Raw genomic sequence first — 15,140 nt, 5'->3', positions numbered from 1 at the left:
CTGCGTTTATGATTTTGGCCAGCTAAATTCTTTGTTCAACACATCCTGGATCTCGGTTATTCTTGCATTTGGGTGATCACTAGAGTGCTTGATATACCACGTCAACACGCGATCCTGCAACATGCTCACCAAAGTAGCCTTCTTGATGTTATCATCCATAACCCCTTGTGCTTCCCATACTGCCCTTACCACAAACCAGAACTGATCTGGGTCCTCATTTCCTACTCCTCTGAATATGGGTAACTTGATCGCGCTCGCCATGCTAAACCCTGGGGGTGGTGGAGGTGGGGTGGGTGAAGATGGGGTTGAAGTAGGTGAAGTGGGTGATGGCGTAAGTGGAGATGATAACTGCGGAATGTGCTATCTTATAAAAATGACCGCACTTCTCAGAGAAACCTGAGCGCACTCCTCCTTGCTCCCTCGTGGAGGCTAAATTAAAGGACTGTTCCCTAACCCTTCAATCCCTTTGTAGATCTTTTTGCTCCACATTATCCCAAACATCATTGTATTCGCATAACCCTCTTTTCACATAACAACAACTTAATCTAGGTATTCAAGGATTTAATGTACTTACCTCGCGGTCCTTTGAGAAACTGACGTTCTGCTTCGCTGTAGCTCATGGTTGTGTCTATCGTGAACTCAATGATGAATCCCCCTATTATCCGATCGAGCCAATGATCCACAGCCCGCGTGATCTTATCTTCTGATGCCTCTAGTTTGCGCACTAACTCTAGAGTCCACACTATCTGTTGATCGATCTTATACCTTACCTAGCTATCAACTAACCTCGCGATCCAATCATACAGTTCCAAAGAGAAGGACACAAAGAAGATCTCGTGGATTTCCATATATATGTAGCGATCCAGCCACCTCTTCTAAGATATCTATGGAGTTTTGTTTTCTTGTACCACGAATTCGTGAAGCTTTTGAGCTACTCTTCAATTTCCTTCTTCATAGGGTTCCAGTGTTCCGACATCAGACATCCCTTAGGCAGATCCCAGTCCCGGCAACGAAACCATTTGTTGGCTTGTTGGGGCCTCACACAGGTTTAGAAGTGTTTTAGCCAAACAAATCTTGAAACTACCGGCCCTTTCGGCAACAGTTCATGGACTGAGGCCTCACCTGAGGTAGTATGGGAGGGTGCTAGAACCAGGTTTCCACACCCTAGGGATGTCTTGATGAGATCTGGAATGATCGCGAACCAATCCTACGTGTCTGCGTTATAGCTGTCTAACCTTCGTGTAGCTCTATACAGAGCATGATGAGGCGTGACCTAGATCCGTTACCCTTTCGATGTTATTATTATACATCTGGCTTACTTTTGTGGGCCCAGTATTCTTATTTACTTATTTAACCTTTATAACCAGTGCGCTTAATCATAAATGGTAAAGAGATGCATAAACATATAACAGAAGCATAAACATACAGATCGGCGAATAGATGCACAAGATTTCAGAGTCAACTTAGCTTTTATTAACCTTTTGTTCCAGTACAATCCAATTCCACCCTGCGCACTCAGCTGTAGGGGTCTACACACACAACTGTGGACTCTACCAGGACTCTGCACACACAGCTACAGAGCCTCTTCCTACTCCCACAACCTAAGACTCAGAGCGAATATCGCATTTAGAAACCCATAAACATCCAGATCAAACTTAAAACTGAACTGCCCTCTACACTTAGAGCCTTGCTCTATTTATACATTCCCATGGTCCGCGGACCATGGGTAAGCCGACACATTCTAGATTAAATTACAATATTTTAGGGCGGACAACCCTAGACTCTCACGCTTCACACCCACATTTTGTGGGGTCTTACATTCCTTTTGACCAAAATTCGGGCTACAAGCCCCAATAACCTACTATGGGGGGATCTGTTGTCCTGTTGGGCATCAAATCCCCCCACAGCATGTTTTGGGCCTCAAAGCCCAAGTTTTGGTCAAATGTATTGTAAGACTCCGCGAATTGCGGATGCCGAGCGCGAAGTATAGGTTGAGTCATAGGGTTGTCTGCCCTAAGTATTGTAAAGTAATGTAATGTCATGTCGGCCTATCCATGGTCCGTGGACCATGGGATTGTATAAATAGAGCGAGTCTCTAAGTTGTAAAGAGAGAAAATGGGAAAAAATAGATGAAGACGAATGGTTCGAGCATAGAATAAGAGTCTAAGTGTATTGGGTCGTAGTACCAGGAAGAGGATCTACAACTGAGTGTGCAGAGACCTAGTAGAGTCTGCAGCTGAGTGCACGGACCCCTGCAGTTGAGTGCATAAGGCAGTGTCAAGTCTGTAATCTTGATCGAAGAATAATAAAGAGAAGTTGATTCCTATTTCTATGTATTTGCTTGTGCATTATCTTCTTTACATTTATACTGTTTTATTTATCACATGCACTAATATAATTGTTGGATATGCTATAATAATCACTAGTCTTACACAAATAAGTTAAGTAATTGGGTAATAACAAATTAAATAGCGAGGAACTTGGGTATAGTATGGGTTGCGCCCTGAATAGGGCTACGTAGAGGTAGCATCACAGGTTGCGAAGGAATAACAAGTGCGCGTAGTGACGTACGCACAAGGTCAAACCACAGACCTCCAGAAGCTCATCAGACATCCCCAGGGTGTGGAAACCTGGTTCTAGCACCCTCCCATACTACTTCGGGTGAGACCTCAGTCTGCACTCCACAGACTATTGCTGAAAGGGCCAGTAGTACCAGGATTTTCTTGGCTAAATCACCTCTGAACCTGGGTCAGGCCCATACAAGGCAATAGCTGTCCATAGTGCTAATCACGTGGGAGTTACCAGAGGATAGCCAGTTTCCTTCAGTCACACCCAACCTACCAGAGGCAGTGAAGTTCGCTTCACTATGGGCTACGAAGGACCCTCAAAGGATGAAGGATAGCAAGGTATTTTGGAACTTGATGGAGATTAGCATCCATATGGCCATCCACTGCAAACTGTGGTTGTCGCCAACTATGTATGAGAAGCTGCAGGAGTATGTGGAATTCAAGGCCGACTTCCACCGGGTCTCGAGACATATGTGCAAGTACCCTAATCATAAATGGTATGACTTGCCATACCTGGCCATAGATGACGCAATTACAACGGTCCTCGACCACTGGTTGGAATATTGGCACATTGCCTCGGACTTGACAACTAGGTCTAGCAAGACCGCAGCACAATGGAAAAAGTAGGAGGCCAAGATGAAGATGGAGTAGTTGGCTGCAAAAATAAAAAAGGAGGTTGAGGACAAGGCCAAGGTAGCGCATGCCACCGTGAAGCAAACGGGAGGATAGGTGGAAGAAGAGGAGTGCGGCTCTTACAAGGGTCAGAAGTCGCCTTCTCCAGAGACAAAGGAGGAGGAACAGTAATCGGACCAGGGAGGCGCGGACCTAGAAACCACTCCATTCCACGTTAAATGCAACAGAGATCTGCAGAAGGTAGGGCCGTGAAAGAATTCTAAGGCCAGCAATACTTCTCTCGATTTGATCACTTTAACAGAAGGTGATTTAAATGATATCGGTGATACCTTCGGAGATTCCACCGCGAAACTGTTGCAGTAGTTTGAGATGCAATAGAAGGAGGCCTTGGGGGCCATTCAGATGGGTCTATGTGAGCTGCAAATCTAGGCATTGCAGGTCCAGTCCAATGTGGGACGAAGCAGCGCGGTGTCAACTAGTTTGGCACCTAGCACATTGGAAGCAGCAGGGATGGTGCGCACCCTCGATCCCTGGGCAATACTGCTATTGGAGGGAGTGCTAACCATAGATACTAAAGCTACAGGCCCGCTGTCAGTGCCCTCAAAGTAATAGGGCTCAATTTGTTCGTGCTTCCCAGTGAAGCACTTCATAATTTGTAGGATGGTGTTTGTGGAGCGATAAAAAAGTGTCTTGTGAACTCCTAATTACCTCACATTAATTATCAACCCAGGGACGACTTTTTATTTCAAGAGTGTACTCTGTCTGAGGCGGCGATTTTCTTAAGAGCAATGTTGTGCAATATAGTGCTTAAAACCCAAAAATAGATGAATGCTTGAAAAAGAAATCTAATTGGAATAGTAAGAAACTAAATCATTCATTCAAACAACCATCAATCGAGGATATGGTAGCAATGACTCAGTCCTCTAGAAATTGATGAAGGAAAAGGAATTAGAGTATGGATCATGGATCTGGGAGCATAATAGCGTCTGCTGTGTCTCACGACAGCCTTGACCCTCCTCCCACACTAAAGCAATAAATGCAAGGAAAAGGAATGGCAAAAAGCAGCATGAAACGAAATGGAAAGCAGTAAATGAAACAGCAATTAAAAGAACTAAATCTCGCGAGTTAAAACTGAACTCTCATTCCGCAATCAAATAACAATCGGCAAAAGCAATTCCAATGAACTTTACTTTATGAGACGATATTTACAAATGAATTATGGAACAACAATAATCAAATGAAACAACAGCAATCAAATGGAACAGCAATCTAAAATAACAACTATCACCCGTATGTACATGATTTACATTAATATAGCAATCTGAAAGTATTGAATGATATAACTATATTTCTGAACGAAGGAACATTGTCCTCAAGCCTCACAAATACTATTTCACATGGATCGGATAACAGTAACATTCATACCAACGTTCCGCTACGGAAATAGCTGAGAAATGCAATTCGAATAGATCCACTTATACAATGCAGAGACATGAGAGAAAGAACTCCTTCAGATATCAATTATAATGAGGCATAGTATATCACATATAAAGAATGTATCAGATTACTTAATAACAGAAATGAACAAACCACACGCAATTTACCATATAATACAACAGCGGCAAGTGTCCGTTGGAGCCGGGCCCGTAGCTTCCAATGGCACCGCCGTAAATTATTTCAGATGCAAGGAGAAAGTAAATGCCAAGCCTTTTATATTAACGCATCAATGATAATATAGCAACACTAATTCCCAAAGAGATTCGATCGTCTGAGTTCTGAAACTTAGAATTACAAAAACAGTCCTCTTCCCCCGTCTCTGATCTTGGGTTTTATTTAAATAGAGAAATATCAGAGCATGGATAATTACAAAATGATTTGTTTTACAGAATTGGATGGATCCTAACCAATTGATCAACCAGATCAAGGCGAATTTTGGCTTTGCAGTTAAGATTTGGAGGGCGGCCGCAACAGCAAATCTCAGAAAATCGTGCTCAAAGAACCCTGCGTTTCTCCCTGTACAAGCCGAATTTGGGCAAACTGTTATTTTTGAAGATAATTGGGCCCGTTCTGGACAAAACCCATGTTCCGGATTTTCCAAATTCATCTTCATCTGCTCAGAATCTTAACCGCAAAACTGTCACTCCTTAAACCAGCGAATTTCTGAGTTGGCTAATTTAAAAATCAAATCTTCAATCTGGAAGTTACTTTGGAGGCTAAAAATGGCGAATGATGTTACAACCAACTTATTATAACTATCATTGATAAATTAATGCATAATAATCAATTTATTAAAAATAAAAGAGAATAAATAATATTCATCCATGAGAGCATAAATTATTTATAAAATGGATTTAAATGATAAATTATAATAAATGTCATGATGAAGAATGGTGGAAATGGGTGGAATAAACGTTCACAAGTGACAATAATCATGGCATATTAACGACCCTACACACCCCCACACTCAATATGTTGCATGTCCTCATGCAACGAAAACTGAATGTATTACATGTCCTCATGCAACCCAAAGACAAAAACCATGTGTTAACCAAGCAATAAAAATTAGAGAATAACTGAATGCTTCCTTAATTAATAAATATTCAATTTTAGCAATCTTGATGAAGGCATAACAATTTTTACATTGACATTCAACTATATGTATGAAGTTGCAGCAAAATATGATATAAGTAACAACAAACTTCATTAAGCATTTTCTCAAAACTACAAACCAGATTTTGTTGAAATGTTGCAAGTAAATTTACAATATATGAATGTCTCTATGATCCAAAAATCAAATCGTTTTGATGCACGGATCATGAGATATAAACAAAATGGCTGTAGGTGAGAGTGTATGATTTCCGAAATTTTATGAACCAATATTTCTTGAAATTATCTAGGTATGTGTATTTTAATAGTATGTTTGTGTTTCCTAGAGATCACAAGAATTGAGTTCATAGTTTTTGAAAATATGGGAAATCAATTTCCGCACTGTGTAAAAATGAAATTGTATGCCTTAAAGGAGAAAGAAAATAGAAAACATCCATCATGCATAGCAATTCGCACCCCCACACTCAATATGTTGCATGTCCTCATGCAACGAAAACTGAATGTATTGCATGTCCTCATGCAACCCAAAGACAAAAACCATGTGTTAACCAAGCAATAAAAATTGGAGAATAACTGAATGCTTCCTTAATTAATAAATATTCAATTTTAGCAATCTTGATGAAGGCATAACAATTTTTACATTGACATTCAACTATATGTATGAAGTTGCAGCAAAATATGATATAAGTAACAGCAAACTTCATTAAGCATTTTCTCAAAACTACAAACCAGATTTTGTTGAAATGTTGCAAGTAAATTTACAATATATGAATGTCTCTATGATCCAAAAATCAAATCGTTTTGATGCACGGATCATGAGATATAAACAAAATGGCTGTAGGTGAGAGTGCATGATTTCCGAAATTTTATGAACCAATATTTCTTGAAATTATCTAGGTATGTGTATTTTAATAGTATGTTTGTGTTTCCTAGAGATCACAAGAATTGAGTTCATAGTTTTTGAAAATATGGGAAATCAATTTCCGCACTGTGTAAAAATGAAATTGTATGCCTTAAAGGAGAAAGAAAATAGAAAACATCCATCATGCATAGCAATTCCTCCCCCTCTCTGAAAAATTAGCATGTCCTCATGCGATGCGAGAAAACAAATAGAGGTGGTTGCTACCAGCTGTTGAATTCTATGCTTGGTGTAAAACAACATGGAATAAGGGAGGTGTTGAGAATAAATAAGAATAGCAATGGATGATAAAGAATATGAATGCCGTGGTCATAAGAAAGAAATGAATGAAAAGAACACTCCCCCACACTCGAAAATGACATGCTGCTGAAAAAGGGGAAGTGGTAAAGATGTGGAACAAATAATGCTCAAAATGGATTTTTATTAGATTCTCCTAAATTTATAATAAATTAGAAAACTATGCAATTTTACCTCAAGTTTTACCTCCAAAAATGTGGAATGACATATAAATACTGGCAGTTGTTGAAGCTGATGTAGGCAGAGTTGGTGCTGAAAGTGATGCAAAAGGTGGAATCCAGGTAAGCACATAATGTCTGAAAAATTGTTCATGTTCGCAAGTTGCTCGAGCCGCGTCTGTTAGTTGCAATAGTGCGGTCATGCTGTGAATAGAATTTTTCCCATACTTGTTGTTCTCCTGTAAACAAAGCACTATTTTGCATACAATGTGCTTGAATCCATAGTGTTAGCTTTGAATAGCAACAGAGAAAATGCATGCAAAATTGCAATTAGAAAAACTTATGTATACATGCAATACTACTATGTTGTCAAATCAACAAGGTATGGCAAAGTGTAGTAATCATATCGCATGCAACCCCATAATGCATACATTCCCCCTCCAATTGGAAAATGGGTCCCATAACCATAAAGCATATGAAAGGGGTGGTGCGGACGGCAAGGCAATGGAGTGAACAATATATCAGTAAGTAAAGCAGAGTACACTTATCAATGATAGGACGGTGAAAATGATGGTTATGTTGAGAGCAAAGTGTGTAAAGATAGTTATGAATAAGAGATAGGACGCTTTGGATTGATGATAGGTTATACAAAATGAAAAAGGACAACAATGTGCTAAAAAGATGCTTTGCAGACGGTATTTTAGCTGAAAATGATGTGAGTGATCATAAAACAATTTCCCATTCATAAAGGTTCAAACAGGGAAAAAGTTAAGGAAATAACTTCTCTGATAAAAAGAAAATAAGAAAAGGGTATTATAATAATAATTGACGAAAAGATATAACTTCAATACCATAAGCAGAGCCGCTGCTGCCAGCAGGCGTCCATAGCCTCGGCAGGGTTGCTTTTTAACCCATATGAGCCAGGATCCTCAATTTATAAATGGAGAGTTTTAGTGCTGTTCTACAGAAGAGATCAGTGTGCTGGCGTGGTAACCAGACAACCACACTGCCATTCACTAGGAGGTAGCAAAAGTGATCAGGCCGGCTCGTGATGAGACCTCCTGTTCCAAGGATAATTTGGCTATCCAATGGATCATAACCCTGGTGTGGTGGCCATAATGGGAATGTCACTTTGTTACAGTCTTATGAACATGGGAGGCTGGCTCGTAATGAGACCCCCTATCCTCCATCTGTGAACAAAATTTTGTTGTTATTTCACATTTTTATGATAAAAAGAGGGAGGCTCAGTACTCCTTAAGAGCAGGGATGGCGGAAGAAGTTGAACATGTCAATATATAAAAAAATATACCCATAATCTCATTTATTACAGACAGAGAAGATTATAACCAGGAAGGGTGGAACCAGCATGGTATTAAGATGATCAATCAGTATCATGTACAACAGAGAACAATGCAGTAAAGGAATATATAAATAATTGTGTCCCTTTTTAAAAAGAATCTATCATCAAGGAGCTGTCCTTTTAAAGATCATAACGTGAATAATATTAACTTTGCTTCAAAAGAATCCATAATTCTTGTCCTCATAAAAGTAGTGTACTTCATGTCATGAAAGAGAATCAGGAGGATGTGGTTGAGCTAAACTATGAATAATCCTACAAGAGAAAGGAAAGGGTTGCCCTCAAAAATATTCCCAAAGTGTTGCTCTTTTGAATGAACAGCAAAAACACTCAAAAAGTGGTGTTCCGTGTAGGGAACATCAAAGAAAATGCACACCAAAAAACAAAAATACACACAGAAAACGTGAAAATGCAAATGTCGTTCCTTTCAAAAGAGAAGAATCCATGCAAGCAAAAACTCGAACAGCAAAAACTCAAACTGCTGTTCCTTTTGAAAAAGGAACAACAAAAAACTCAAACTGTTGTTCCTTTTGAAAAAGGAACAGCAAAAACTCAAACTGTTGTTCCTTTTGAAAAAGGAACAGCAAAAACTCAAACTGCTGTTCCTTTTGAAAAAGGAACAGAAAAAAACTCAAACTGCTGTTCCTTTTGAAAAAGGAACAGCAAAAACTCAAACTGCTATTCCTTTTGAAAAAGGAACAGCAAAAACTCAAACTGCTGTTCCTTTTGAAAAAGGAACAGAAAAAAACTCAAACTGCTGTTCCATTTGAAAAAGGAACAGCAAAAACTCAAACTGTTATTCCTTTTGAAAAAGGAACAGCAAAAACTCAAACTGTTGTTCCTTTTGAAAAAGGAACAGCAAAAACTCAAACTGCTGTTCCTTTTGAAAAAGGAACAGCAAAAAACTCAAACTGTTGTTCCTTTTGAAAAAGGAACAGCAAAAAAACTCAAACTGCTGTTCCTTTTGAAAAAGGAACAGCAAAAACACACCAAATGTTGTTCCTTTTGAAAAAGGAACAACAAAAACACGCACTGCTGTTCCTTTTGAAAAAGGAACAGCAAAAACTCAAACTGCTGTTCCTTTTGAAAAAGGAACAGCAAAAACACACCAAATGCTGTTCCTTTTGAAAAAGGAACAGCAAAAACACACCCAACGTGAAAGTGCAGGAGTGTTGTTCCATTTCGAAAAGGAACAGCAAAATGTGAAAGTGCAAAAAGTGTTGTTCCATTTCGAAAAGGAACAGCAAAATGTGAAAGTGCAAAAAGTGCTGTTCCATTTCCAAAAGGAACAGCAAAATGTGAAAGTGCAAAAAGTGCTGTTCCATTTCGGAAAGGAACAGCAGCTGTTCCATTTCGAAAAGGAACAGCAAAATGAACTGTGAAAAAGGAACAACAAAATGAATGGCTGATAAAAAAAAAGTGTTATTCCTTTAGAAAATAAAAAACGAAAATGATGTTCCTTTGAAAAAGGAACAACAGGAAGGACAAAAATGCACACAAATGCTGTCCCTTCAGAAAAGGAACAACAAAATACACAACCATAAAATGCAAACACGCAAAGAGTGAATTAGCTGTTCACTGCAGTGATGTTGAGGATGAGTTGCACTTTGAATGAAGCAACACCTGAAACACAAAATATAAGATAAATTAGAAAAGAAACAACAAAAAGCAGTATGTAAATAAATAAATTGAGTTGCAACAGCTATGATGTTATGTCAAAAAAAATGATCTATTTGAAAAATGTTTTGGCAGCAGTGACAAGACATGAATCTTGAAATTGAAATCAATTCTTCATTTGTTCTATTATGAATCCGTTGGGTAATGATTTGGATAAAATTCCTTTGTTTTATAAAAATTTCTTTGAAAAATCACTCGTCCATAAGTTGACCTTCTTTATTTTCCCAGGACCTGCAAAAAACGAGTATCTACCTGCAATAAAACATTAAATCATGGATAAAGAGAGGTGATCGGGCTCCCCTAATCCAAGAATTATGCAAAAAACAACAAGTAGTTACTCTGTATAACAAATCCATAGAGAAAATAACAAAGTAAAATTTATTTGTTACCTGCGGGAGAGCAGTGGTCGACCATACTAACCAACAGTGTTTTAATCACAACTTCTTTGTTTTTCGTCCAAATTGAGTGATTCCAAAGCCAAATGAGAGCTAATTCAAAGGTGTATCTCCAATAGAAACAGGTTTTAAAAACTCAATGATATGATATGTCAAATTTGTTTAGAACAACCTGCATAATAGAGTCATTTTCGATTACCCGGCTTAGACCAACAGTTGATATTTCAAGCGTAACTTTTTCGTTTGATGTCGGATTCAAATGATTCAAATTGGAAATGAAAGTAGATTCATTTATTTATCTCCAATAGAAACAGGTTTTGAAGACAAGAAGAATTGATAGGTCAAATATTGTAAGGAACAGCCGGAAAAACATAGTTTTAAGGGTGCTGATTTACGATAGACAGTCAGTATTTTGATCATAACTTCCCCATACGATATCGAAAATGAGTGATTCCAATTACATTGTAAACTAGATTCATAGGGGAATCTACCATAGAAACAGGTTTTAAAAATTCATCCATTTAGGCCTCCAAAAAGTGACTGTCCCAACTCTGTTCCTGAGCTGCCCGCTAGACATCCGGTCAATGTTTTGGCTCTAACTTTTTCGTTTCAAATCCAAATTGAGTGATTCCAATTGGATTGGAAAGTAGACATCAAGGGCTATTTAGGATAGAAACAGGTTTTAAAAATATGGTCATTTAGGCCTCCAAAAACTGACTGTCCCAACTCTGTTCCTGAGCTGCCCGCTAGACACCCTGTCAATGTTTTGGTTCTAACTTTTTCGTTTCAAATCCAAATTGAGTGATTCAAATTGGGTTAGAAAGTAGACATCAAGGGCTACCTAGGATAGAAACAGGTTTTAAAAATATTCACTTTTGGTCACTCAAAACATGACTGTCCCGACTGTTTTTCCAGAAAGTTCATCAAGCCCGCAAGCCAAAAAAATGAAATTCAAGCATTTTTTCAAATTGGTGATAAAAATGAAAATGAGTGTTTGTAGAACTTATTATTTCCATTATGATTCATCTACATACACAAATTATAAAAAGAATTATCACCGATGTTAATTTGCATAGCATGTTGCAACAAAAACCCTAGTTTTACAAAAGAGCAAAATGCACTTATTTGTTTTATTTTATTTTCTACACTAACCTATTTTGATTTGAAAAATGAATATGACTACGTGTATGAATACTTCCAGTGAAGCCATTTTCGAAATACGGCTTCACGTATGCACATACCCAAATTTGAAAAATGCATGTTAATGGATATTAGGGTATGAGAAGGTGGCTTCCCTTGAAAAAATGGTATCAAAAATTGTTGAAGCATGGAGTGATGTTGCAAATAAATGATGGAGTGAAACCAATCTTCAATGTATTCGTTACTTTGTTGATTTCTCATATCCATCAGATCATGAAGTCCTTGGTCTTTTAAAATAACTTGTTGATGCATCCTACAAGAAACCCTAGCTTCTACAATTTTTGCATTTGAAACATTCTGAATCTCATTGTAGGTTTTCTCTAATGACACATGTGAGATAGAATGGGTGGGAAGGGTGGGTAAATTTTCCAGCTCAACATTGTAAGCATGTTGTACTGGTTTATTATGGTGGGGGTGTGAAATTAGTTGAGCAGGAGCATTTTGATGATGTGGCTGATTGAGTTGTGTGAATGGGCAAACAAGGTGTTGTGAAAGCGCTGGTGGAGAATATGGAGAATGTGCTTGTGCTACAAGATGAGGGAGAGTAGTCATGCCATCATAAGATGAACCATGCCCAAATTGTAAACAAGATAGGTGGTTATATTGAAATTGACATGGCTGCCCTAACACATTAGCATTCCATAATGGATTATGCAAGTATGACAATGGAGAAGAAGTGTTTTGAACCATACCTGTAGGCCATGATTTCTGTGGTTTTGACCTTGTTACAGCTTCCTTACCTCTTTGATATGCTACTTCCATCCTAGATAAGGAAGAGTGAGTATCTATGAGATGCTCCTTTCGGTCATGAGAACAAAACACTTCATCAAATTCTTCATTTTTATGAACCTGCAAAACATTCAATTTTTCATTTAGAGAGCTAATAAAATCAACTTTAAAATTTTCAAATAAAACATTGATTTCAGCTCTTATGTCTCCTATTCTTGTAGCTGATTTGGAGAACAAAGAAAAAACATCTCTAGAATTCTTACCAGCCTTGGAGATTCCTCTTGAATACCTTATGCACAACTCACAAACATCATCATATGATAACTGAAAAACATCACCTTTTCCTATCAGATTTAAAAGTTCTAAAAATTCATCTTTGATTCCTTTAAGAAGGAGTGTTTTTAAGATCTCATTTTCCAAATGCTTATGCTTTGATTTTTGAAGGTTATAATGAAATCGATCTACATAATCCTCCAAACTTTCATCTTCCCCTTGTATCATATCGAAAATATCTTCATTGGCTTTGCAATAATCTTGGTACTTCTTCAAGAATATGTTCTTCATGTCCTCCCATGATTGGATGCAATTCCCACCTAGGCTCATGAACCATCGGAGAGCTGCTCCTTTTAGAGTAAGAGGAAACACTTTCAATCTTTGATCATTAGTACAATAATCATATCCTCTACAAAGTATTTCAAATTCAAACAAAAATGTATGTGGATCTTCATTTGCTAAACCATGAAAGTTTGGTAAAGATAGGGGAATTATGTGCATTTGTGTCACTCCTCCTAGATCTTTGATAGGAAAATCAAAAGTAGAAACGTGACCCATTTCTTACCATAGTTTAAGATGTTCTTCATGTGTTTCTTCGAGGCTCCTTCTTCAAATGTTCCTGTCAATCGGTTAGTGAAATGGGTGGTGCTTACATCACCACTTGCGTGAGATCATGTGATTCAAAAAATTTCTATCTTTTTCCTAATCATTCACACAAAAATTCAAACATCTATTTCTACCCTAGGTTCTTTAAGAGTCCTGCTGGAAAGCGGACGGTGGAGCAGGGCTTTTACATGCTCCGTACGCAGGTTCTTACCTTCCGTTTTTAAGATCCAACTCTTCCCTAGCAGGCACTCATCAGATTCACACTACTCTTTAGAAATGGCTACACTCTTCCCCGGCAACGGCGCCAAAATGTGGAGCGATAAAAAGGTGTCTTGTGAACTCCTAATTACCTCACATTAATTATCAACCCAGGGACGACTTTTTATTTCAAGAGTGTACTCTGTCTGAGGCGGCTATTTTCTTAAGAGCAATGTTGTGCAATATAGTGCTTAAAACCCAAAAATAGATGAACGCTTGAAAAAGAAATCTAATTGGAACAGCAAGAAACTAAATCATTCATTCAAACAACCATCAATCGAGGATATGGTAGCAATGACTCAGTCCTCTAGAAATTGATGAAGGAAAAGGAATTAGAGTATGGATCATGGATCTGGGAGCATAATAGCGTCTGCTGTGTCTCACGACAGCCTTGACCCTCCTCCCACACTAAAGCAATAAATGCAAGGAAAAGGAATGGCAAAAAGCAGCATGAAACGAAATGGAAAGCAGTAAATGAAACAGCAATTAAAAGAACTAAATCTCGCGAGTTAAAACTGAACTCTCATTCCGCAATCAAATAACAATCGGCAAAAGCAATTCCAATGAACTTTACTTTATGAGACGATATTTACAAATGAATTATGGAACAGCAATAATCAAATGAAACAACAGCAATCAAATGGAATAACAATCTAAAATAACAACTATCACCCGTATGTACATGATTTACATTAATATAGCAATCTGAAAGTATTGAATGATATAACTATATTTCTGAACGAAGGAACATTGTCCTCAAGCCTCACAAATACTATTTCACATGGATCGGATAATAGTAACATTCATACCAACGTTCCGCTATGGAAATAGCTGAGAAATGCAATTCGAATAGATCCACTTATACAATGCAGAGACATGAGAGAAAGAACTCCTTCAGATATCAATTATAATGAGGCATAGTATATCACATATAAAGAATGTATCAGATTACTTAATAACAGAAATGAACAAACCACACGCAATTTACCATATAATACAACAGCGGCAAGTGTCCGTTGGAGCCGGGCCCGTAGCTTCCAATGGCACCGCCGTAAATTATTTCAGATGCAGGGAGAAAGTAAATGCCAAGCCTTTTATATTAACGCATCAATGATAATACAGCAACACTAATTCCCAAAGAGATTCGATCGTCTGAGTTCTGAAACTTAGAATTACAAAAACAGTCCTCTTCCCCCGTCTCTGATCTTGGGTTTTATTTAAATAGAGAAATATCAGAGCATGGATAATTACAAAATGATTTGTTTTACAGAATTGGATGGATCCTAACCAATTGATCAACCAGATCAAGGCGAATTTTGGCTTTGCAGTTAAGATTTGGAGGGCGGCCGCAACAGCAAATCTCAGAAAATCGTGCTCAAAGAACCCTGCGTTTCTCCCTGTACAAGCCGAATTTGGGCAAACTGTTCTTTTCGAAGATAATTGGGCCCGTTCTGGACAAAACCC

Source organism: Pinus tabuliformis, chromosome 9, assembly GCF_031772625.1.
Source record: "Pinus tabuliformis cultivar Carrire ecotype Pingquan chromosome 9, CPIR1, whole genome shotgun sequence".
Taxonomy (NCBI): domain Eukaryota; kingdom Viridiplantae; phylum Streptophyta; class Pinopsida; order Pinales; family Pinaceae; genus Pinus; species Pinus tabuliformis.
Note: the sequence above shows the minus strand (reverse complement) of the source record.